This window comes from Eumetopias jubatus, unplaced genomic scaffold, assembly GCF_037043125.1.
Source record: "Eumetopias jubatus isolate StellerSeaLion01/CBP00866 unplaced genomic scaffold, mEumJub1_p1.0 scaffold_7, whole genome shotgun sequence".
Taxonomy (NCBI): domain Eukaryota; kingdom Metazoa; phylum Chordata; class Mammalia; order Carnivora; family Otariidae; genus Eumetopias; species Eumetopias jubatus.
Window position 1 is genome coordinate 114,830,413 of NW_028274813.1, and position 26,272 is coordinate 114,856,684.

General features: G+C 36.9%; 1 protein-coding gene across 3 annotated transcripts in view; it reads left to right on the forward strand.

The window, feature by feature from the left end:
• The window catches only part of PEAK1 (pseudopodium enriched atypical kinase 1), a 335,997-nt gene that overhangs the window by 23,899 nt on the left and 285,826 nt on the right, over positions 1–26,272 (forward strand). For 2 of the 3 annotated variants that reach the window (XM_088024907.1, XM_028092663.2), the window contains exon 2: positions 24,093–24,156. The exons of the other annotated variant lie outside the window; for it this stretch is intronic. The gene's annotated coding sequence lies outside the window, so the exon portion shown is untranslated. The remainder of the gene's footprint in view (positions 1–24,092; positions 24,157–26,272) is intronic. 3 annotated transcript variants of the gene reach the window in all.

Below are 26,272 nucleotides of genomic sequence, written 5' to 3' on the forward strand. Positions count from 1 at the left end.
TTAAACAAAAGGTAAGATGTGTTTGAAGACAAATATTTGCAACCCACGATGAGGGAATGCCTACCCTACAAAATTATTTCAGGAACAAGCTAAATTATATTTATCCCTCGGCGGTGAACATCCAGTCATCTGAGGGGATGACAAAGTGTATGATCTTTCACTATTTTAAAAGTGTGTTGATGTATTTTTTTTTTTTTTTTAGGAAGAAAGAATTTTATACCATTAATTCAAGGGAGCAAATGTTTTGTAGAAAAGATTATCAGGAATGTAGTCAGGCCTTAATGGCAGTTTTCTTGCAGGGAGTATTAAAAGGGAGGAGATAATTTCTGTTTGAGACTTACTCTATGTTGAGAACACTGAAACAGTTCAGAAGTGCATTAGGAGGAGCATTAGTAAATGTGTATGTCTGCATTTGTTTAGTCAGCAAGTTGACTATGTTTTGTTCAGATAGTTGTTTAAAGATCTTTGGTAACCAAAGATACAAATGTAGGGACCCGAAGGGGTACGTGCACCCCAATGTTTATACCAGCAGTGTCCACAATAGCCAAACTGTGGAAAGAGCCAAGATGTCCATCGACAGATGAACGGATAAAGAAGATGTGGTATATATACACAATGGAATATTATGCAGCCATCAAAAGGAATGAGATCTTGCCATTTGCAACGACTTGGATGGAACTGGAGGGTGTTATGCTGAGTGAAATAAGTCAATCAGAGAAAGACATGTATCATATGACCTCACTGATATGAGGAATTCTTAATCTCAGGAACAAACTGAGGGTTGCTGGAGTGGTCGGGGGTGGGAGGGATGGGGTGGCTGGGTGATGGACATTGGGGAAGATATGTGCTACGGTGAGCGCTGTGAATTGTGTAAGACTGTTGAATCACAGATCTGTACTTCTGAAACAAATAACGCAACATATTTTAAGAAAAAAGAAAAAGAAGAAGATAGCAGGAGAGGAAGAATGAAGGGGAGTAAGTCAGAGGGGGAGACGAACCAGGAGAGATGATGGACTCTGAAAAACAAACTGAGGTTTCTGGAGGGGAGGAGGGTGGGGGGATGGGTTAGCCTGGTGATGGGTATTGAGGAGGGCACATTCTGCATGGAGCACTGGGTGTTATGAACAAACAATGAATCATGGAACAGTACACCAAAACAAATTATGTAATAGATGGTGATTAACATAACAATAAAAAATCTAAAAAAAAAAAGATCTTTGGTAAAAGATTCCGTCCCCGACATATTTCTATTGTGCAACAACCTGTACATGTCTTTGCAATTTAAGTATTACATTAATGAGGGGTTGAGTTTGCAGTTCAGTAGGAATCAGACAGAGGGGTGTAGTGGAAAGCTCTTCCTTCCTGCAAATGGTATACAATGGTGGACGATTTGCTGTGGGACATGGGGAAAGCCACACTTCTCTCTTGGCTTTGGTTTCCACTCTGTAGATTAAGAGAGTTAGACTGAGGAACCTCTCAGCTCTGAATTTCTGATTTTGTGGTGCCCCCCAAATCACATCTGAGCTGTTTTCTTACAGAAGGGGTGTTTGTCCCATAGCCTTTTCTGTTCTCTCAAAGCCAGCCTACATGTTCTGGAGTTTTGGAAATTTTTTTTCTCTGACTGAAGATAAGTGACCTAAACAGATAATGAATTTTGACAGTAGTGTTACTAGTTTTGTGCTACCAACAGCATTTTAGCAACAGAGCAGTATTGTTTCCAAGTTAGAAATCTATTAAAATTCAAATGTTGATGAAGAAGGGCTTTAAACACTTTGTTTACACCGAGCCATTCTTAGGTTACCTGGGATGCTTACTTAATAACAACAGCAATAAATAATGAGGTAGTTAAGAGCCTGGACACGGGAGCCTGTGCCACCTGGATTCACACACGTCTGACTTTGCCACTTGCTTTGCTCCTTTTGTGACCTTGGGCAAGTTATAATAATAGCACCTATCTAATAGGTTTGCTGAGGAATATACGCCTTACATGTGTAGCTGCTGCTATGAATTTATTATTTTTTACATTCTAGGGATCAGGTCTTCCTCTGATACCTCCTTTAATCATAATAATCCTGTAAAAGTAATACCATCATTATCCTCATGAAGAGACTGTTGACTAAGAGAGGTTAAATGACTTGCATCACATATGAAGTAGGTGCTAGAGTCATGATTCAAACTAGGTCTTTCTGACTCATTCTGAAACCCAGGTTCCTTCCTCATTCATATACAGTTGACCCTTGAACAATATGGATTTGAACTGCATGGGTCCACTTATACAGGGCTTTTTTCTTGATACAGTATAGCACTGTAAATGTATTTTCTCTTACGATTTTCTTAACATTTTTTTCTCTAGCTTACCTTATTGTAAGAATACAGTATATAATACATATAACATACAAAATGTGTTAATTGACTTTGTTATTGGTAAGTCTTATGGTCAACAGTAGGTTATTAGTAAAGTTTTTGGGGAGTTAAATTATACCTGGATTTTTGACTGCATGGGGGTGGGGGTGGGCACCCCTAACTCCTTCATTGTTCTAAGGTCAATTGTATACTGCTCTAAGTCCAGTTCTTTGGAAATTCTAAATGCTGTTAATTATTCCCTGGGCATTGACTTCAGGAGGCCCTTGGTGTTGGAAGACCAAAGGCTCATCTAGGATTTGAATGCCTCCTGTCACCAGGATAAAATGATTTAACTGCCTCTCCCTCTTTTTTGTATCTGAGGCCTGTTTTATATCTGGGTGTTTCAGGCCTCAGGGCTCTCCGTGAACTGTTTTCATACAATGTGATTTTTTCTTTCTTTCTTTCTTTCTTTTTTGTGTGTGTCCATCTCCTCTACAGACTGACCCAACATTGGTACCCAGTTCCCAGTTTCTATGACATCGGCGTTGGGTTATAAAAGACTCCTTTTTTGCTAGGTCTACCTCCTTAATGGAGGAGAGTGAAAATTGTAACACACAATTATAATGTAGGTAATAACCTGAGCATCCACAAAACTCTCCCTTTATTCACCAGATATTTAACTGAATAGGTATATGACATTTTAATCTGGAGTTTAGCTCTTGTATTTTTCACTTGAAAATTCAAAAATGGCTTTATAGTGAAGCAACATCATTGAAAATGTAACATCAATTGTTACTTATTTACAAAACTTTAGAGTACATTCATTTCTTTTTTTTAATTATGTTATGTTAATCACCGTACATTATATCATTAGTTTTTGATGTAGTGTTCCATGGTTCATTGTTTGTGTATAACACCCAGTGCTCCATGCAGAATGTGCCCTCTTTAATACCCATCACCAGGCTAACCTAATTCATTTCAACTACCCATAGCCACTTTGTTTTTTTCTCTTGAAAATTCTTTCGTGTAAATGATGGTACACAAATAGGTGTCTGTCATTACTCAACCTTCTTATGACATTACCGTACTCAATGCTGAGTAATACGAATAAGGGTGGTGCTGGGTGTAGACATTTTGCATTTTGAGTTTGAGAAGGTTTTAGCTTCATTTGAGTTGCTGAGTCAACTCTGCTTTGTTCAGTATTTCAGAAAAGTATTTTATTAATGGGTTCCAAGTAGTATAATTCTAAAAAGTTAATTGCATTTAAGAAGTTCTAAGAAGTTCTGTAAGCACCCATCACCTTCATTTTGTAGTTAGCTGAACGTGGAGATAATGGTGAAGTAATTTTATCCATTTTATTTTGAAAAAGTCTTGGTGTTGGTAATTTTTGTCTGTAAAGGGCCAAATAGTAAATATTTTAGATTTTGTGGGCCATATGCTCTCTGTCACAGTTATTCAACTCTGCCAGTGTAGACTACAAAGCCATAGAAATGTAACTCTGTGGGCATGACTGTGTTTCAATAAAACTTTATTTATGTAGACCTAGGTTGAGACTCTTGATGCTGAGGGTCCAGTGAAGAAGTGACCGGTGGTGGAGGGTCCAGTGAAGAAGGCACTCATGTGATAAAAACAGCTGTTTAAGCTTCTGGCAAAATTGCCTGCTAACTTAGAGGAGTCACAATAGTGTTTATATAAAAATAAAAGCAGTGGTCTGAAATATCACAGACTACTAAGAACCACTCTCACAAGGAGTTCTCTTTCCAAAATGGCATGATTTTGCTCTCAGTGAATGCTAACAAGAGTCTTGCATAATGTATTACTAATTTAGAAGCTATTATTTGTTCAGCTACATGTGCATATTTTAGTTTTCTTTGACATTTAAAAATGATAAATGGAAAATTCAGTACCATTCAAGAGAGGAACTACTACTCAATACTTAAGCAGTTTTTTACCAGATCACATTTTGGGTTGAGTTTCTGTTTTTAACTGATATACTGCCTTAAGTTTGCCAAAACTGGATTGCATTTGGAAGGAAAATGGCATTGTTGCTATTTCCTCTGCATGATAACATCTAAAATAGGCAGCAGGCAACAGGGGAAGAGCGAAGGTAAAGGGCAAAAATATAATACTCTTTTGAGCTTGCATTTTTTTTTCCTGTGCCGAATTTCAATTCCAGTTAGATTGTGCTTTCCTTCACTCTGATCTTTAGAATACCTCATTTATTTTCTACATTACATAACCCCCCCAGGTAAATATTCTTTGTATTTTAATTAGTATGAGTTTACTAACATATCTTTATTATTGAGGTACAATTATGAACCATTTTGTTAGAATTTAACCTTTTTTTTAAAAAAGATTTTATTTACTTATTTGACACACAGCGAGCACAAGCAGGCAGAGTAGCAGGCAGAGGGAGAGGGAGAGGGAGAAGCAGGCTCCTTGGCCCGATGTGGGGCTCGTTGTGGGGCTCGATCCCAGGACCCTGAGATCATGACCTGAGCCGAAGGCAGTCGCTTAACCAACTGAGCCACCCAGGCGCCCCAGAATTTAACTTTCTGATTTGAGTTGACTAATGTTTTTATTTGCAATCTATGTTTTATAGTGTTTAATTCCAAGTATGTTTCGCCTCAGTGAGTACTTCTGTTTTAGAGCAGGAGTAACTGACATGAGGTGTACCAAGTGGCTTAGAAAACATTTTGAAATAGAAACTTTACAGCTACATTTTAGAGCTTAAGAAATAGAAAAGGTTAAATAGATTGGCCAAAGTTCTTAATACCATATGAGTATTTTATTTTAGGTCACATTTTTGTGCTCTTATTAAACCATTCACTTGGTAAAATCCCTCAACCTAGTGTTATAAAAACATGTACTGTATATGGGGTTGCAACAGATTTGGGGTTTGTGACCAGTTTGAGGCTCTAACTGGATGGTGTTTTGCTCAAAACTTCCTTTATGTTTCTTTTACATTAATGGCATCAGGATGCCATGCAGCCCTCAATCTGAATCCCTAGGAGGAAAGTTTTGAACAGGGTTCTGAAAAGTGTGGTTATCAGATTGTGATGTATCTTTTTAACACTTATCCCACTTAAAAAGACTTATCCAAGACTTATCCAAGAGAATGTGGAATCAAATGTTGCAAATTTTAACTCTGATGTTTCTTTTCAAGGCAGATATTTCCTATTATGATGTGGCTGTCCTTCTCTACTTAAAATAATGAAATAAGATGATTTTGTATTTCAACTTTTCAATCATTCATAAGCTGTTTAATGAATACATTTTCCAAATAGATACAATGAACATACTAAGTAAAGATCTTTTCCCTTTATTTTAAGAGCATTATGACTATTTGTAAAAGTTCATTTTTTTGATCAGTTTGATCCATTGAGCCCTATATGGAAAACCTTCTATTTGTGTTTAATCTTGGTTGGATTCCCTTTCAAGAAGTTAGTAGCCACATTCTAAGTGTACTTAAAACTGTTAGGTTAATAGGAAGAACACTGAGGATTGTTAGACAACAAATCAAAATAGAAGAAGGAAAACCCCCAGCTGTATATCTCCCTAATGGAGTAGATTGAATACATTCCATAGAGAGAACACAGAACTGGGAACTAATGATCATTTTAGCACCTATAATGTGGCAGGCATTCACTTGTTTGGAAATTGATAATACCCTTTATTTTACCATAGAGAGGGGGAAATAAAGGACCCTAAATCAGACTTGGTGTCGGTTAGGGCGGAATGTGTTTCAGGGTCCAAGAGGGAGGGTATCAGGAGATTATTTCTAAGAGAAGAATGTGTGCTTAACATAGCCATTGCAGGCAAGGGAAAAAAGTTCTATTAAAAAAAAATACATTGAGCTATGGCATGGAGGTATGAGAGGATGTTAAACACTGGTCATCTCTAGGTATTCAATAGAAACAGTGATGAATAAGGAGGTAGAAAGTGGTGGTGTGAAGGATCAGGTTGGAAAGGATTGTTGGGTTTTAAATATTGAGGGCATTATTTACCAGGCTATAGAGTCACAGCTTTGTTCTGATGATGGCAGGGAGTCCCTGAAGGAAGCTTGGGTTAGTATCCTTTTTGATTTATTAGCTGTGTCTATTACCACTCTCGCCCAATTAATGTAAAAGAAAAAGAGGAGGATGGAGTCTAGTTTGGAACCTCCATGAATTTTCTTATTATGTTAGGAAGAATTTTTTTTCATATTTTATCCCAAAGCAGAGAAAATATGAAGGTTATCTTAAAGCTCTGAGATAAGGAGTTTAAAACTTTTGGTTCTGATTCTGGTTTCTTTACTAATTTTGGCAAAGCATCTAATCTCTTTTAGTCTCACTTCCAGGTCAGAGAAAATTAGGTTCTTGGACCTTTGTTTTTGCCCAGGCCCTTTTTATCAAGGTGGGGGTGAGGATGGGGTAGATGCACATGAAGGCAGGCAAGCATGCAAATTGACCTCAACACAGCAGTGGTGTCTAAATAAGTACTTTTGAAATTATTTTTTCTAGGGTATTTTGGAAGAAAATGCCAGGATAGTAGGGTGTTGTAATTGAACACGATGATTTCCTGGTGGTTGGATTTCAGGCACTCTGTAGCCTGGGTGGAAAATGAAGACCTTAGGACCCCACAAGTAAATTCAGGCCCCCTTTGTTTGGTGAGGCAAATTAAGAAAATGATTACTTGTATCCATCTTATTCCCAGGATGAACTGAATTTGTGATAGAAAAAGGTGAAATTTGTTGGCAGGGTCAGGTTTAGCTCTTTACTATTGCAACAATCATTGCTTTATTCTGTATGGACCATTTATTATCTTGTGTTGAGGTGGTCTCTTTGCTTTCATTATCTCCCAACTGCAGTCCCACATTATCTTGTCATGCTTATTAACCTTACAACACAATTTTCATCATGTTATTTCCTTAATTTAAAAATCCACAGCACCATTTTGCTGTCTGTTTGGGTTTCATAGAACCTCTGGAATATTCTCTGAATGGGGAGAAGAGTGCTTGGGATGTTCTGAAGATGTGTCTGACTTAGTAAGACAAATCAAAATCAAAATCTTTGAGTTTCCATTTGAAACACATGGTACTCAACCACTTTTATTTTTTTGGAGAAAGTGTTTGTGTGACCTCGGATTCTCACGCTGTTGTAGGTTGCTTTTTTCTTACACCTTGTTACCTAGCTGAACATGGTTAATTCATTGCCGCTATAGCTTGGCACCCAGTGGAGAGGTTTGCCATGCTTTTTGGCAAGGCCCATTTAAGCAGTTTTCTCTTCTCTCTCTGAAGACAAATCAGTTAAAATTCAAGATCATCTCAGCTGAGCTAGAGTTGTTTCTTGCAGATCAAAGAAAGATGAGGAGAGGAAAAGCAAAATCCTTAAACATACACAGTCTATCTCAGCAAACATGTTAGTGCTTGGGAACAGACATGTTGGTGACCTCTTTTCTATGAATAGTATGTGAATGAATCAATGGAATTCTCCATGGTAGCAGAGATTGAGGGTCTTTTTGTAGTTTGACCCAGATTTGGTCTTTGGGAACATTTAATAACATTTTAAATATATCTTGATTTATTTGCTTTCTAGTTGAGTTTTTGATATGTCTATTTTCTGGGGCCAGGGAGAATTGGCAATGTGATTTTTAAAAGGATTTATTTATTTCAACAAATAAGTATGCAATGGTATTGGCATTCCAAAAACCACTAAGGCATAAAATGTTATTGTTATAAATTCATACTGCACAGTAGAGTTAAAAATGCATTCAGAATGTCAGCAAAGGGAAAGATTTTGTTTTCCAGTAACTTTAAAATGCAGCAAATGAGCCCTGTATACCATAACCCTAATTAAACATGGCTTGTAATGTAAATAAGAGCTTGAAATAGCAAGATTTCAGGTGGTTGGATGATTGAATTCCATACTCTATAAGAAGCAAGAATTTATTTTTTTTAATTAAAAATTTTTTTTTCAAATTTTTATTAAAGTTCTAGTTAGTTAACATACACTGCAATGTTGGTTTCAGGAGCAGAATTCAATGATTCATCTGTTACATACAACACCTGGTGCTCATCATATCAAGTGCCCTCCTTAATACCCATCACTCATCTAGCCCGTCCCTTACCCACCTCCCTCCCTCACCCCTCAGTTTGTTCTCTAGTTTTGAGAGTCTTTTATGTTTTTTTCCCCTTTCTCTTTTTTCTTTTTTTTCTCCCTCCCATATGTTCATCTGTTTTGTTTCTTAAATTCCACATATGAGTGAAATCATATGGTATTTGTCTTTATCTGACTGACTTACTCGTTTAGCATCATACACTCTAGCTCCAGCCATGTCGTTGCAAATGGCAACGTAACGTAATATAGCTTGAAACCCGGAATCGTGATGCCTCCAGTTTTGTTTTTCTTTTTCAAGATTGCTTTGGCTAGTCGGGATCTTTGTGGTTGCATACAAATTTTAGGATTGTTTGTTCCAGCTCTGTGAAAAAGGCTGGTGGTATTTTGATAGGGATTGCATTAAATGTGTAGATTGGTTGGGGTAGTATAGACATTTTAACAATGTTTGTTCTTCTAATCCATGAGCATGGAATGCTTTTCCATTTCTTTGTGTCCTCTTCAATTTCTTTCATAAGTGTTCTATAGTTTTCAGAGTACAGATCTTTTATCTCTTTGGTTAGGTTTATTCCTAGGTATTTTAAGTATTTTTGGTGCGATTGCAGATGGGATCGATTCCTTGATTTCTTTTTCTGCTGCTTCATTATTGGTGTATAGAAATGCAACAGAATTCTGAACGTTGACTTTATATCCTGTGACTTTGCTGAATTCATGTATTCTAGCAATTTTTTGGTGCAGTTTTTCAGGTTTTCTACATAGAGTATCATATCATCTACAAATAGTGAAAGTTTGACTTCTTACTTGGCGAATTGAATGCCTTTTATTTCTTTTGGTTATCTGTGTTAAATAGTAATGGTGAGAGTTCCTGACCATAGGGAAAAAGCTCTCGGTTTTCCCCATTAAGGATGATATTAGCTGTGGGTCTTTTGTATATGGCCATTATGATGTTGAGGTATGTTTCATCTGTCCCTACTTTGTTGAGGATTTTTATCAAGAATGGATGCTGTATTTTGTCAAATGCTTTTTTGCAGCTATTGAGAGCATCGTATGGTTCTTATTCTTTTATTAATGTGGTGTATCACGTTGATTGATTTGCAAATACCAAACCAGCCCTGCAGCCTAGGAATAAATCCCACTTGATCATGGTGAATCATACTTTTAATGTACTATTGAATTTGATTTGCTAGTATCTTGAGAATTTTTGCATCCATGTTCATCAGGGTATTGGCCTGTAATTCTCCTTTTTAGTTTTATCATCAAGGTAATGCTAGCCTTGTAGAATGAGCTTGGAAGTTTTCCTTGCATTTCTATTTTTTGGAACAGTTTGAGAAGAATAGGTATTAACTCTTCTTTAAATGTCTGGTAGATTTCCCTTGGGAAGCCATCTGGCCCTGGACTTTTGTTTATTGGGAGATTTTTGATTACTGTTTCAATTTCTTTCTGGTTATTAGGTCTGTTCAAATTGTCTATTTCTTCTTGTTTCAGTTTTGGTAACTTGTATGTTTCTATGAATTTATCTATTTCTCCCAAATTGCTCAGTGGCATATAATTTTTCATAATATTTTCTTATAACTTTTTATTTCTGTGGTGTTGGTTGTGATCTCTCGCTTTCATTCGTGATTATATTTATTTGGGTCCTTTCTCTTTTCTTTTTGATAAGTCTGGCTAGGTGTTTATCAGTTTTATTAATTCTTTCAAAGAACCAGCTCTTAGTTTTGTTGATCTGTTCTACTGTTTTGTTGTTTCTATATTGTTTATTTCTGTTCTCATCTTTATTATTTCTCTTCTTCTGCTGGCTTTAGATTTTATTTGCTGTTCCTTTAACAGCTCCTTTAGGTGCAAGGTAAGGTTGTACATTTGAGACTTTCTTGCTTCTTGAGGTAGGCCTGTATTGAAATATACTCCCCTCTTAAGACTGCTTTTGTTGCATCCCATAAGTTTTGTATTATCATGTTTTCATTTTCATTTGCTTCCATGTACCTTTTTATTTCATCTTTAATTTTCTGGTTTTAACCCATTCATTCTTTAGTAGGATATTCTTTAACCTCCACGTATTTGTGGTCTTTCCAGATTTTTTCTTGTGGTTGAGTTCATGTTTCATAGTGTTGTGGTCTGAAAATATGTATGGTATGATCTCAGTCTTTTTGTATTGTTGAAGGCTGATTTGTGACCCAGTATGTGGGTCTCTAGAATAGAGAATGTTCCATGTGCACTCAAGAAGAATGTGTATTCTGCTTTAGGAGGAAATGTTCTGAGTATATCTGTTAAGTCCATCTGGTCCATTGTTTCCTTGTTGATTTTCTTTTTAGATAATCTGTCCATTACTGTAAGTGGGGTGTTAAAGTCCCCTACTATTATTGTATTATTACCAATGAGTTCCTTTATGTTTGTTATTAATTGTTTTATATATTTGGGTGCTGCTGTATTAGGGGCATACATATTTACAATTGTTAGATCTTCTTGATGGATAGACCCCTTAATCATGATATAATGCCCTTCATCTCTTGTTACAGTGTTTGGTTTAAAATCTAGTTTGTCTGATATGAGTATGGCTACTCTGGCTTTCTTTTGCCATCCATTAACATGATAAATAGTTCTCCATCCCTTCACTTTCAATCTGCAGATGTCTTTAGGTCTAAAATGAGTCTCCTGTACACAGCATATAGGTGGGTCTTTTTTTTTTTTAAATCCATTTTGATATCCTATGTCTTTTGATTGGAGCATTTAATCCATTTACATTCAGAGTAGTTATTGAAAAATATGGATTTGATGCCATTGTGTTACCTGTAAAGTTGGTGTTTCTGGTGATGTTTTCTGTTCCTTTGTAATTTTTGTTGCTTTTGGTCTCCCCCCCCAATCAAAGAGTCCCCCTTAATATTGTAGGGCTGGTTAAAAACGAAGTCTTCCTTTGTGATCCATTCCCTTTGTTTCCCTCTTCTTTTAGTTCCATTATTTTCCATAATTTTATCTTGTATGTCACTGATTCATTCCTCTGCTTTGTCCATCCTCATTGTTATGTCATCCGTTTGGTTTTGCATCCCAGTTATAGCATTTTTAATTTTGGCTTGACTAGTTTTTAGCTCTTCTATCTCTGCAGTAAGGAATTCTCTAGTGTCATATGCTTTTTTCAAGTGCAGCTAGTATCCTTAAAATTGTTTTAAAATCTAGTTCAGACATCTTACTTATATCTGTATTGATGAAATCCATGGCCGTTATTTCTTTCTGGTCTTTCTTTTGGGGTGAATGCCTCCATCTTGTCATTTTGGAAGTTAAAAAAAAGCAAAATAAAATAAAGATTTAAAAACTTTTAAAAAATAATGAAGGTAGATGTGTTTTGGTCTACTTGTTAGGAGAAGCTTGATAGAAGAAAGAAAGAAAAAAGAAAATATTAAAAATTAAAAATAATAAGGGGCGCCTAGGTCCTCAGTAGGTTAAACGGCTGCCTTTGGCTCAGGTCATGATTCCAGGGTCCTGGGATTGAGCCCCATGTTGGGCTCCCCGCTCATCGGGGAGTCTGCTTCTCCGGCTCTCTCTGCCTCTCTGCCTACTTGTGCTCTCTCTCTGTCAGATAAATAAAAAAGATCTTAAAAAATAATAATAATAAAAATAATAATAAAAACATAAAAAAAATTGGTCTTTCTGTATCCAAAAACACCAAAACCAAAACCAACCAACCAACCAAAAAACCCAAGGGAAACTAGATCCTGTTTCCCCTAGAGCTGAAGCTTTGGAGCACTCTATGATCATTAGACTTGGTGCTGGCAGGAGATTTGTTCTGGTCTTCTGGGGGAGAGTCCTGTTGCTCTGATTCTCCTGTGGACTTCCCCTAGTGGAGATGCACTTGCAGTACTCAGGGGGTTGGGGCTTGGTGTAGTGGCTCTGTTCTCCCCTTGGTGACGCTGTTTAGCTCACTGGAGTTGTTCAGTGCTGGTGGGAGAGGGGTGAAAATGGCTTCTGTCTGCTTTCTTGTCCCTGGATTGGGAATGTCGGGCCCACCACTCTTCAGGAAGCCCTCATAGATGCTCAGATAACCACCCCTCCTTTATCCTTGGCTTCTGTCAGATCACCGCCTTCACTCTGTCCTTGACTGAGCTGTCCGCCTGCCAGGCGGTATAGCACTCCTTTGTTTTAGCTCAGGTGTGGCTGTATCAGAACCCCATATTTCAGGGACCCCCACAGGGCAGCCCTGTGCTGATCCTTTGAGGGAGGGTCTCGCTGCACTGTGGCCGGTGCCAGCTTGTCCCAGAATACAGTTGCGCCACTGTGCAGCCTTTTGGAGTTTATGATATATCACAACACGCAGCTGGTGTCAGGGTTTGCTGCCCTCAGCTGCTGTGTTTATTCCAATACTGGTGAACAGGGCAGCTCAGTTGTGCCTGCAGGGTCCTTTGCTCAGTGAGAGGTCATATCATCTCTACTAAATGCACTCCAAGCAGGGGAACCACTTCTCCCTGTGTGACCCAGGGGATTCTCAGACTGTGCTGCCCACTACTGGGGCTCTACCCATCTTCCCCACTGGAGCACTGGGGCATACGACCCTATGACTCTGACCTCCAGAACTTAAGACTCTGCGCTCCACTGTTACAAAAAACTGGCGGTATTGAAATCCTCTCCTTTTTCCCAGTCAGTGGTTTTGAGGAACAGTTTTCTTGTGCAGTCCCCTGAATGTGTTTTCATTACCCCCCGCCCCCCCCCCCCACTCTTTCTCCTTCTCCTTCTCTCTGGATACTCCCTGTGAGATCAGAGCTCCCTCCCCTGAGTAGCACCCGTGGCTCTTTTCTCCCAGGAATCAACTCTCCACAGTTCCTACCTTCCTCGGGTTGTCTTTTCTCTTTGTAGACATGCAGCTTTGTCCTCTAAGACTTCTGATTGATTTCAGAAGCAAGAATTTCTGTGGACCATTTCATTTAACCTTTGCCAATGACTTACATTTGTCCATATATGTCAAAGAAAGGGAGATCATCTTTTAATAGTTTGCTGAAGAAATGAGATACTTCATAAAACACTTTTGTGGCTGACCTTTTCACAAGTGAAATAGGATCATTTTTATGAGAATATGTATAGTATTGCTATACAGTGTAGTCCTTAGAAGCTTATAGTTTTAGGAAATAAGACAGGCAGGCAAATTTTTCTTTTTAAACTCTTATGTCAAATTATAGGCGAGTTGTTTGGTATATAATGGGGAGAAGAGGTCACCCTTGGTCTCAACTTGTCCAACCATAGCATTGGTATGTCAGAGGACATATACAATGCACGCTTGTCCAGCCGTAGCATTGGTGTGTCAGAGGACATATACCATGCACGCTTGTCCAGCCGTAGCATTGGTGTGTCAGAGGACATATACCATGCACGCTTGTCCAGCCGTAGCATTGGTGTGTCAGAGGACATATACCATGCACGCTTGTTCAGCCGTAGCATTGGTGTGTCAGAGGACATATACCATGCACTGTCCTGACGTGTGCGAGCCCAGCAAGTTTTATTAGGTCAAGTAAAGGAGTTGGGCTCTAAGATGATGTTTGAATCAGCAAGTGATACAGTAGATGTGAGAGGTGATCACGAGGTTAAAGAGTTATAAATAATAGTTTTTGTTAAAAGTGCGGTTTCTTTAAAATAAAAGATACAAAATAACTCATGTAGCAATGTCTTTTGAAAAAAACCTCTTTTCAAATGGCTCCATCTTTGTGAAGGATGCCTGTGTTTTTCAAAATTAAAATTGTATTTGTGGTATACAGTATCCTTATTGCATCAGGGTTCCTGTATCAAAAACACTTAAAATTTTTCATTATGCTGATGAAACATTAATATTCAATTCAGAAAACCAGGAGAAACGGAAATGTTGGTCCTCATGATATCCTCTGGGTTGTAGATGGATTGAAAATATTTCTAGAAAGAGGCTGTTCATGGTAAGGGAAGATGTCATTTGGCTATAAGGCCTTTTAGGAGAGGAGGTATTTTGTGGGGGCACAATATAAGGAGGAGATTTTTCACCGGGGAGTTGTATTCTGAAATAGTAAGCACAGTTTACATGAGAAGGAGATTGGAGAAAGGTCAACTTTTTCCCCTTAGTTTTCCTTTTCTTCTGCATTTTCACTTTTAATCCTCATTTAGCCAAAGTTTTACTTGTTCATCAGACATTTGTTTGTGTGCCTTATTAGTTAGCTGTGTAGTAATTTTTTACATATCAATTTATTTATGGTCAGTTTTTTGGGAAGAGAGATTTGAGATAACTGCCTTTTGAAAATCAGCAGTAAATTTTCTTTTCTTCTCTGTTACAGGTGCTCACAAAACCTGAGGAAATGTTCTTTTCCAGTACTTTTCTTTTCGTAGAACTCTCATTTATTTTTATTATCCTATTATCCCTCTCTCTCCTGTCATCCTATCTGTCCTGATTGAATTTCTGATTCTCTTGTTTATAATGACCATGGATCTTGGTTCTCATCTTTCTCTGTCATGAATGCTTATATCCCATTTAGAACTTCTTTATAGAAGATTCTAAAGGTATAAAAACTGGAGTCTCTTACTTGATTTTCCCCCTTCTCAGCATTTGACTACTTCTGCATCTAAATGTTTAGTAATTTTTATCATTTATATCAAAGTGTGTTCAATGAAGATAAGAGTTTTGCAACAGCCCATAAGCTGATGGCCACATCCTTGATTTCCCAAATCAGGGTCGGAAATATAGTTACTAAGTTATATTGTTTTCCTTAGACATTCAGCTGGGTATATCCATTGGGATACTAAACTTCATGACGTCTTAACTTCATCCGTTTAGAACAGCTAATATACCATAGAGCTTCATTACTAAATTGGCTTGCTCCAATCCGTTGAGACCATCTGTTCAGGCAGTGGGGTATAGCAGCCAGCACAGAGTGTATGGAGTAGTACTTTGAGTGTTTACTCTTCCACTTCCTCACTGACATTGGCTAGATTATTTCTAGCATGAATTCACAGTCAGTAAGGTAAGGATGATGTTACCTGCCTGGTAAGGTGGTTGTGAAAATTAGCCATCTAGGTAAAAAAGCTTGCATTCTGTCTGGTATAATATATAGATACTTAATAAATGGTAGCGACTGTTACTATTACTTGCCTATTTGTGAACATTTTCTGTTTAAACTCATATAATAGTGCTAATAGCCAAGGTAATTTACATGGTTGTTTCAAAGTAGAATTAGTGACACTTTCAAAGCTTTTGTTAAAATATGTTATGGTCTTTATTTTTCTCTTGTTTCTAATTTCTTGTCTCTTGTTTCTACAAAAAAACATCAGGCTGGCCTTCCTTGATTTGTTCTGAATAAACACATGATGCTTCTTGTTTAAGATTTTGTCACCTTCTAGAATTTTTCATTAGCACAGTGTGTAGTACAGCATTGTTTTACTAAAAATTGATGTTAGATTAATGGGACAGTGTTGAAATTAGATAATTAAGTTTCTTTTCTTTTTTTGAAGATGTTGCTATTATTGTTCCCTTTGTGGTTGGTTTTAATATTTTCATTGTATAGCTCTCTGAAACTCTCTATAGCAAGCATGATTGAAGCATGATTTTTCTACCAGAAAGTGAATAGCCTGAAATGATTAGTATATCACCAATTATAAGTTCAACATTCTGCGTATTCATCCTTCTTTCAGCTACATACCTTATCCTTCCCGATTTTTTTTTGTAAGATTTTATTTATTTATCTGAGAGAGTGACAGAGCATGAATGGAGGGGAGGGGCAATGGGAGAGGGACAAGCAGATTCCCCGCTGAGCACTGAGCATGACGCAGGGCTCAATCCCAAGACCGCGAGATCATGACCTGACTCGAAGTCAGACACTTAACCAACTGAACCACCCAGGTGCCCCATCCTTCTGGATTTTTAAAAGATTCTGTCACTACCTTAGTAGTGCTCTGTTCTGTGTAACTTGATTTTAATGTGATGTATATTTTATTGATGACTTTCAAAATAATTATCATGCACTATTGAATATTTAATCATTAAGTTATAAAAATGATAACTTAAAATCTGATTTTACATACTCAATAAATTCCTATGAGTAGAAAATTCTCTGTGGTTTTCTATTTATAATTAATATACCAACTAAAACTAATTAGAAGTATCTGAAGCCCCTAGCAAAACCTGTAATTAGACATATGATTCATAATTAACTGACTCTTTTCATTCTTACCTTTTCCTCTGTTTGAATTAATCATTTGTGTTTTTCCTTAGTGATACCTGTCCAAGACACTGACTGTAGTTCAGTGATCACTGTTGGTGGCATTCTTAAATTCTTTGGTTTTATAGGAACTTTGTTTTAATCTTCATTTAATAGCATAAAACATACTTGAATCTTGCACTGTATAAGTGATCACATTGGAGATTTTGGCCCACATTATCAAATTATGCATTTATTTTATCAGAGGCTAAAGGCAAGAAAATAGGAATAGGCAATAGGCAGACTTGTTTACTCTTCCTACCTTGTACTTAAGGACCTAGGTTTTTTTGCCAGTCTGATTATTGTTTTTGTATAGTTTTGATGGTATACCCACTGGCCTTAGATCATTGAATATCAAATGAATAATGGTATTCATTATTTTGACAAAGAATTAATAGTACATTATAGATCTGCTATAAGTTAGGTAGTATTCTAGGCTTTGGGCATAAAGAGGCAGGGGTGATTATTCAGTATTTAACGTTCACTACAACACAGGCACCGACCAATCAAGATGGCCATAGCACTGGATTCAGGGTCTTGAAGGACCCCTCCATCTTTTATACTGTATCGGGCTTTGATGCTTTTGTTGCTGAGTTTTGGTGGTGGTGGTAAGACTGGGCCATGGAGTTCAGGGCAGTGACTTCTTACTAGATATTATTTCAGAAGTATTTTAGTATTTCATCCATTAAGGCTGTGCTAGTGTGTACCAGCTGAATATTAACTCTGCCAAGAGGTGTTCAGTTCTTTGACTGTAAGAGTCAGAGTTAACCCAGTTTGAGAAGTCTTTATGGATGTATGTAGAAGGTACGTAGGGAAAGGATTACACAAACCTTTTTTGGGAAAACCAGTTAGCAGAAATTCACCGTAGTCAGATTTGAGGAGGAGGTTCCTACCAAGCTGAGGGGAAATATCATGTGCAAAGACATTGGAGCCTGAGATAGCATTGTGGATTCAGAGATTAACAAGTAGGAGAGAAGGAAGATGACGATGTTTTTCTCTGACCCTGGCTTTTTTTTTTTTTTTAAAGATTTTATTTATTTATTTGAGAGAGAGAGAATGAGAGATAGAGAGCACGAGAGGGAAGAGGTCTGACCCTGGCTTTTTAAGCTGAATAAATATATATTAAGATCACATTTGTACTTTGAAATTGCTCCATTTTTGGTAGAGAACTGCTAGACTGCTTAGTTTCTTCTACTATATCTGAAGTATTTTAGGCATTAGGTGTAAGAAGGGAGAATAGGAATTTGTTATAGTTCAGGGCTGTACTAAACATGGATAGAGCAAGAGTGCAATTAAAACCTCTCTCTCAATTCACTGAGAGGCTTCTAATGAGCAAACACAAATTCAAACAGATTGAGGATGGTAGTTCTTTTAATGACATAAAACTGTTGCCTATGAGGCTTTTTGGCTGGCATTATGAAACTAATTTTGCTTAATGGCTATGGAGGCCTACAAATTCAGATGTGCAGAAAATGCAGTAAATTACTGGCCTGTCAGATTCCTGTTGCCTGTCATCTTTTATCTCAATAGCAGCTTTTGTTTCCAGACTGTCAGGAGCAAGTATGGGGACCCCTTCAAGGTTGTATTTGTATATGCTTGAATAATTCAATTCAGAGCCATCTAAATATAGCAAATTGACAACAGTGAAATGATGTATCTTCTTATACTTGTGTAATTTAGGGAATACATGTATGGATCTCTCTTCTAATTTCTGAGAGCTCTTGAAATATGTCAAGTATTTATAGTGGTGTAAGTTCTGCTTTTCTTGCCAGAGTTGATGACTCACACCTTTGAAATATAATGAAGTCACATGGACAGCAGAGAAAATATTTTCTCTGTGACTATTCAACTCAACGAATGATTTGAAAGCATCCACTGTGTGCCAGGAATTGTGTGGAATACAAAGATGAAAGAAAACTGCATTTTTCTGGGTATCAAATTATGTGATTTTCTCCTTCAAGCTATGTTTGGTAAAAATGACTGTCTTGATGGGTGTGTGTGTGTGTGTGTGTGTGTGTGTGTAGTGTTACAACAAAGGGTGCAATAAAGGTTTGACTTTTTTTGTGAGCAGTTTGCTTCAAAGATGGTTTTGAAATGTGATTTAAGTTTTTGGATGGCTTCATTTTTACATTTTCAATTAATGTTATTTATTTTCTGTCTATTTTCTGTTACTCTGTATAATTAGAAAGGAGGAGTATTTTAAGTGAAATGTATATTTTATCCCAATATTAATTCAACAGGCATTTAGAGAGCATCTACTAGGCCCTAGGCATGGAGTGAACAGAATAGCAAAGGTTGCTATTCATAGAATAAAATTACTCAGTAAAAAGGAAAACAAAATAATCAAAAAGTAGTAACTTCCAGCCCTTTTGGTGTGGTTAATTTTATGAAAATAAAATTCAGATTCAGCCTTAAATGCACAGAATTTATATTTGGTTTTGCAGAGTTTTGCTGTTGTTCACAAAAGTTATCTGAAAACTTAAGCAAGGCATGGACCGTCTACTTTGAGTACTGATTACCTTAACCAGCATATTTCCATCTGTAGATTTTGGTAACCTATACCCTATCATGGGTGGCCCCGCTACCTTAGCATCAAAGGACATTCTTTGCTGTTAATTGGCTAGAGGCAAATCTAGGGAAACAAAAAGATGATGAGAATCCTTTCCATCACTCATTGTCCCTTTTGTACCTTTATTAATCCACTTCCTGGAATATCACCTTTTCCTCTCTCGGTCCTTTAGTGACTTTTTTTTTTTTTTGAGTTTGGAATCTTGTGGACATTCATCTATCTAGCTGCCAGAAGTTAGGGGTTTCTAGATGTAGGCTGTTTTTATTTTATAGGATTTGATCTCCTAGGCAACTCTCTTATTATATTCACAATTCCCCACATTGCCTAGTTTTAAGGTACTTGTAAATGTAAAACCATTGCTGTAGGATAGGTATTTAGCTTTTACAATTTAAATTTACATTCAATTTCTTATAATATAAGCAAGTGCTTGCTCCCTGTACCATTATGATCTTGCTCTGTGGTCTAATTTTTTTTTAATTGTGGTAAAATATATGTAACATAGAATTTACCATCTTAGACATTTTAAAGTGCACAGTTCATTGGGGTTATGTGTAATCACAATGTTGTGCAACCAATCTCAAAAACTTTTTTTATGTCTATTAACATCTTATTCAGAGGTTTTCCCAAAGGCTTAAGCTGAACATTTCCCTCAGAGGTTACATTTTACCAGAAATTTCTAGTTACAACTTTGGGGATATTTATCTTTTACATTTTTGTGTGTGTATCTGAACTGTGTTTCCTATTGGATTGTCTTTCTGAAGGTGTCATGTTTGTTGAATTGGGCATAAAGAATGGTAGGAATTTGCATTAGTAGAGAAGGGAGAAGCTGCCCAAAGGAGAGAAACTGCATAAACCTAGGTCTTCAGGACCAAAATAACAAGATACTTTTTCAGGAATGTTATGTAGATTCATTTGCTTATTTTGCTTACATGAATAGAGTGAGAAGGAGATGAAGCTGAGAAAGTAGGAAATGACCCTTGATGCTGAGCTAGTCAAATATGAAGATTATCTGTGCCTCACTTTGGTCAATTGATTATTCTCAGGTAGGAGGGGCTCAGTGGAGAGCTGAAGGGGAGTGCACTTACTCTTACTGAACCTTTCTTTTATTCTCAAATTACCCCAATAAAGGGCCAGTGTTGTGATAGGATGTAAAGCACATTGAATTCAGGAGACAGTAGACTTGGAAGATTGTCATTTCTGGGCTTTAAGTAACCTTCTTTGTAACATGATGGGGAGGAAAGATGGTCTTAGCCGCCTTCCAGTTCTAATATACTGTGACACCATGGTACACTTTAAGTCTCTGGGTTAGAACCACCACTAAGACCGGTTTCACCCATTTATAAATTGTTAGTTCAGAGGGCAGCAAACTTTTTCTGTAAAGGGTGAGTAGTAAATATTTTAAGTTTTGTGACTACCGTCTCTGTTGCATTTTATTTTTTGTTTTTTCACAACTTTTTAAAAATGTAAAAGCCATTCTTAGCTCAAAGGCCAGACAGAAACAGGCTTGGGCTGGATTTGGTCTCCAGGCTGTAGGTTGACCCTTAATTTAGTTGATTGGGGGCAGTTATTACTTAAGGTTTCTAGAATTTAGAAATCAAGACCAGCTTGGTGATAGTATTTTCCATCTATTTTTATGGACTTCTTTTACGTTATATTTTCTAAGGGTCAGGAAGGTAGTATATATTAAGAAGTCTCCATTCTTTTTCTTACAGTCTAAATAATCTTGTGGTTCAGATTATGTCCTTTATTTCTTTTTTTTTCACCGTGCAGTATTTATTTAAATTGCAAACTTTTCAGCACAGAGGAAGTCACCAGATCTGTCATCGCATGGGGCACAGCACAACCTATGTCCTTTATTTCTAAGTGCCTTGAAAACGCTATAATATCTTAAATATTTTACTCATCTTTATCGTCTGTATTCTGATTAACACACATATATTTCCTGTGTTATATCCTTAACGTCTAAGGCTGTTTTACTCATATTTACTAGCTATTCTCTGATAAACACACATTGTTCTAGTACTCTTAATGGTTATTAGTATAAATAATGTAATTTATTTGTATCTTATTTTAAACTATGAACAGTTTAATGTGTTTTGGATACAACATATAAGTTCAAACATCAGACCTGAGAAAGCAACATATTTAACAGTTGTAACTAAACATAGTGATTTAATCTCTGTGCCCGTTGCTTGAAAATCATTTCTGGATTAGACTCCCCTAATGTTCTTGCAAGTGTTTATCTCAGATCTTTTTATCATGAGAAGTTAGCGCATTTTTTGATTTGATTTTATTTTTTAGGGAGGTAGAGGGAGAAAAAGAGAGAGAATCTTAAGCAGGCTCCATGTGCAGCGTGGAACCTGATGTGGAGCTTGATCTCACGACCCTGAGATCATGACCTGAGCCAAAATCAAGAATCAGATGCTTAACTGACTGAGCCACCCAGAGGCCCCTAGTTTTTGATTTTTTAACTCCAGTCCCCACTGTCTTGAATTGCTATGCTTATTGCTAAAACAAGTATTTCCTGTGTTATATCCTTTCTTGTTGAATAAAACTTGTTAGTTATATGCCTTGGTTGTTTTTATTTGACTGACCTAATACTTTTTGTTCTTCTCTTTGCTTAATGCTTTGTCTTCATTGTCACATATATTTCTTTGTGTTTCACTTATATTTTTCTACAATTTCTTAGTTGAAGTTTTAGACACTTTAGCCATTTTTATAGTTGTGAAAAACCTTTAATCCTTTAAGTAAATGCTCAAAATTCATAAAATTTTTAATGATGCATATAATCTTATAAACACCTTCATATAATTCAGAATACATGAATTCAAAACACCAGATACATGTTTATGTTGTAGATGATACATGTTCAGTAGTGGAAATTTTAAGCTTATTTTCAGAAAGATTGGGTCAACAAATAATCACTAATGTAAATAGTTCTTAAAAGTAATCGTGACCTACCTGTTATTTGCCAATGTAAAGATTATTAAAAAATGGTGTGGTTTGTAGATTGTCGGTGCTTTTTACTGGCTACAGTGCCCCTTGAAAGCAGATCTAGCTGAACCATGGGGAAACAGAACCAGTGCAAAACCATACCTCTGCTGTGTAGGATGCTGTTTGTACATGGAGGCATGCAATAAATACTGAAAGAATAAATTAATAAAACCTCAGACTCATTCTAGGATCAAGCTCTGGTTCTCAATAAAATACTGTTAAACATAAAGTTTCTTTAAGTCTCTTTGCAGTCAATTCTTTCACATGACCTTCAGCTCCTGTAACAACTGATCTGCCTTCTGTCACTATAGATTATACGTATACAGAAAAATTGAGCAGACAGTACATAGAGTTCCCATATATGCCCCTCACACAGTTTCCCCTATAAGTCCTTAAGCATTTTTGATATTTAATTTTAATTATTTCTTATTCTGATTTATTAACTAATCATTTGGACATTTAATTTGTTATTTCCATTTCTTTGCCGTCATAAATGGGCTATGATCTAGGTCTTTGGATTTTTTATTTAGGACAGATTTCTGGAAGAGTAGTTACTAGGTCAGAGGGTTTGAACTTTTTACGGCTCTTGTGTATTGCTTTCCAAAGAGTTTACCAATTTATACTACCATGAGCAGTGTGCAAAGATGCCCATTATATTGCATTATTCTATTATTGTAATATTTGTTATATTGCATTGTCATTTGTAGCTGTCAGTATAATTTAGAATATGCTGTAGTAACAAAGACTCCCCCAAATCTCATGGTTTAATGCAACAAATTTTATTTTTTACAACAAAGCTCATGTTAATGTCAAACACATATCAGCAGGTGGTAGTCTCTCTTTGGAGTTATGTAGTGTATCAGCCTGATCAAAGCTGCTTTGGTTACTTGTTTCCATAATTACTGTAGTGGGTAGGTCTTCCAGTTGTGTACTGGTTCCTAAAGCTTATTCCTGCTGATGTTTCATATCACGTTTACATACTTCTTAGTGACTAAAGCAAGTCATGTAGCCACACCTAAGTTGAAACAAGGGCAGTGAAGTGCAATCCTGTGAGTCTGGGAAGGAGAACTGGGACAGCACTAATGACTAGCATCTTACTTAAAAAACAACTCTAATTTCACTGATAGAAGATGATATCTTAATTTAATTAGATTTTCTTTGCCAATGTAGATAAACATTTTCATAGTTTTTTAGCCAGTTTTATTTAACCTTTCCTTTTACTTAAGCTTTATAAACATATACTGTTGTTTTACTTTTATATTTCCAGATTTTTGAATTCTGGTTTTGTGTTTGTTTGTTTGTTTGTTTGTTTTTGGTGAGGATGGGCAGTCATGATGGTGGGATTATTATAGGGAGTACAGACTTTTAGAAAATGCCTTTCTTTTGAAGACTTGAACTGGTGAAAGAAAAGTATCTTTCTTGGATTGATCTTCCCCTCATTCTCCCACCCCCATTAGTACAGTATATGTTTTGTTAAGTTTAATTAAAGGCAATAGAGGGACACCTGGGTGGCTCAGTTGGTGAAGCATCTGCCTTCTGCTCCGGTCATGATCCTTGGGTCCTTGGGTCCTGGGATCCAGTCCCACATCAGGCTCCTTGCTCGGTGGGGAGCCTGCTTCTCCCTCTGCCTGCTGCTTCCCATGCTTGTGCTCTCTCTCTCTCTGACAAATAAATAAAATCTTAAAAAAAAAAAAGGCAATAGAGAGTCTGGCAGAATTAAGATTCTTGACATTCTACAGATCTGTAAAACACAACTTGAACACAAAAGTTTAGTGAGTAAATGATCAAGTTAGGGTTCTACTGAAAAAATTAAGTTCCCTACTCAGATTTAGTTATATTGACCATGTCTTCTTCTTTTTCTTCTTCTTCTTCTTCTTCTTTTTTTTTTTTTAAATTCAGATATCTGCCTGAACTGGAACTTATGCTGTAAACATTTCTTTGTGGATTCATCTAAAAACCTGAGGTGAGATATTTTTTGAATTCTTTTGCCTTATAAAATATATTTTATAATGAGAAAGAATTATTTTTGAAAAATTTAAGGCAGTGCCAACTGTCTTTTCCTCTGAGACTTTAATAGGTAAATATTATTTATTATAAAGCTGCATATGTAGCATGCTTACTTTTAGTTTGTAGGACATTTGATTGAAGGAAATGAAACGGGTTCTAGTGATTATAGTAGTTTTGAGTGAATTTTTCCATTGTAATTCCAAAGGAATTTTTCTTTTATACTCAAAGATAGAGTTCACACTGCTATTCTGACACACATTTGAGAATGATACTGACATTCTAATCTGATATTCCTGAAGACAGATCCTTAATTTGTTAAGTCATCGATTTCAACAACTGGTAACTATTTTAGTAAGTCAGTTATTAGGAGTTTTCTTCACTCTGTTCTCTTGGACTTGATTATTTTCTGTAGTTACCTCTGTTTGGGGGGCTTATAAAATAAGAACATATCCTTTAGTATGTTAGTAGTTGGTTTTTATAGAAAGAAAGTTTCCATAATAGCATTTTACTCTAAAGATAGGCTCATAGCCCTTTCTCTTTTCTGACGTGTCTGGGCTCCAGTTCTCTTCATCTTTTAATTTTTTAAGCAACCAGTCTGTCATCTGGTCTTTCCACCTCGAATCCAGCTACTCACTAAGCCATTCTTGTCACAGTCATGAGATTGCTTTTCTAAAAGATGAATGTTGTCATGTCCGTCCGAAACTCAAAATCCTTCAGTACCTTTACATTGCTTAAAGGATATTTTACAAACTCCTTTACAGAGCAGTAGAATCTCTTTACCCAGTTTTCCATCTCACTAGTGCTCTAGGAATGTTATGAACTAACATTTTTTAAAAAACAACTTTATTGAGAAATACTTTACATACCTTAAAATTTACCCATTTATTTAAAGTGTACAATTCAATGGTTTTTTTAGTTGTAGTTATGGAGTTGTACAGCTGTCACCACAATCTAATTTTAGAATATTTTCATCACTGCAGGGGTGCCTGGGTGGCTCAGTCAGTTAGGCATCCAGCTCTTGATCTCCGCTTGGGTCTTGATCTCAGGTTGTTGGGTTCAGGCCCCGTGTTGGGATCTGTGCTGGGTGTGGAGCTTACTTAAAAAAAAAATTAAAAAAAAAATAGAATAGTTTCATCACTCCAAAGAGATATTGGCATGTGTTAGCAGTTACCACTCATTCCTCCCTCCACTCAGTTACTGTCAGGTACTAATCTACTTTCTGTCTCTATAGATCTGCCTATTCTGGATATTTCATATAAATGAAATTGTACAATATGCAGTCTTTTGTGACTCATTTTTTCTACTTAGCATAAAGTTTTCAAGGTTTGTCCATGTTTTTGCATGATCAGTACTTCATTCCTTTTCATGACTGAATAACATTCCTTTTTGAGTGTCAGGTCAGGTGACCTGGCGATAGAGAGACCTGAACTTCCAGGTGTCAGTGTAGCTAATTAAAAACAGTGATCCAGCATAAAAGTAATAGTTGAGCCTTTATTCACTTACTAAGATAGTATAAGCAAGAGGTTAAACCTCAAAAAGTGCAGTTGTCCCACTCAGGTGGATCAGTACAGAGGTGGGAGGTGGATCGTTTCACTGCAGTTTTATGGACCCAGGGCTGGTTCAAGAGTGAGGTGGAAGGGCTTGGGATCGAAAAGCACGGAGTCAGAGTAGAGAAAAAGTGTCTTCAGTGTTTCCTCCCTGATGAGAGGGCCTCAGCAGAGGTGCATGACGAAAGGCCTCAGCTCAAGGCCACAGGTAGACAGACTTCTGAATGAGGTCTAGGTCCTGGTCTAGGAATGTAGCCATGCTTAAGAACATGCTCAACCAGGGGGCCTGAGTTCCTGACTACAGCTGTCTTCAGAGACTGCAGTGCACTGGCTGTGTGCCCAGTCTGAGGTGGGTAGGACAGCTTTCCCATGTGAGGCCTGCCAGGTAAAGTCTTTGTAATTGCTTACAGTCAGGCTGGAAAATTACATACAGAGATTTTAAGTTTTTGGTGAGGAGCCAGACTCCTCAACACACACACACACACACACACACACGCACACACGCACGCATACACACCCATATTT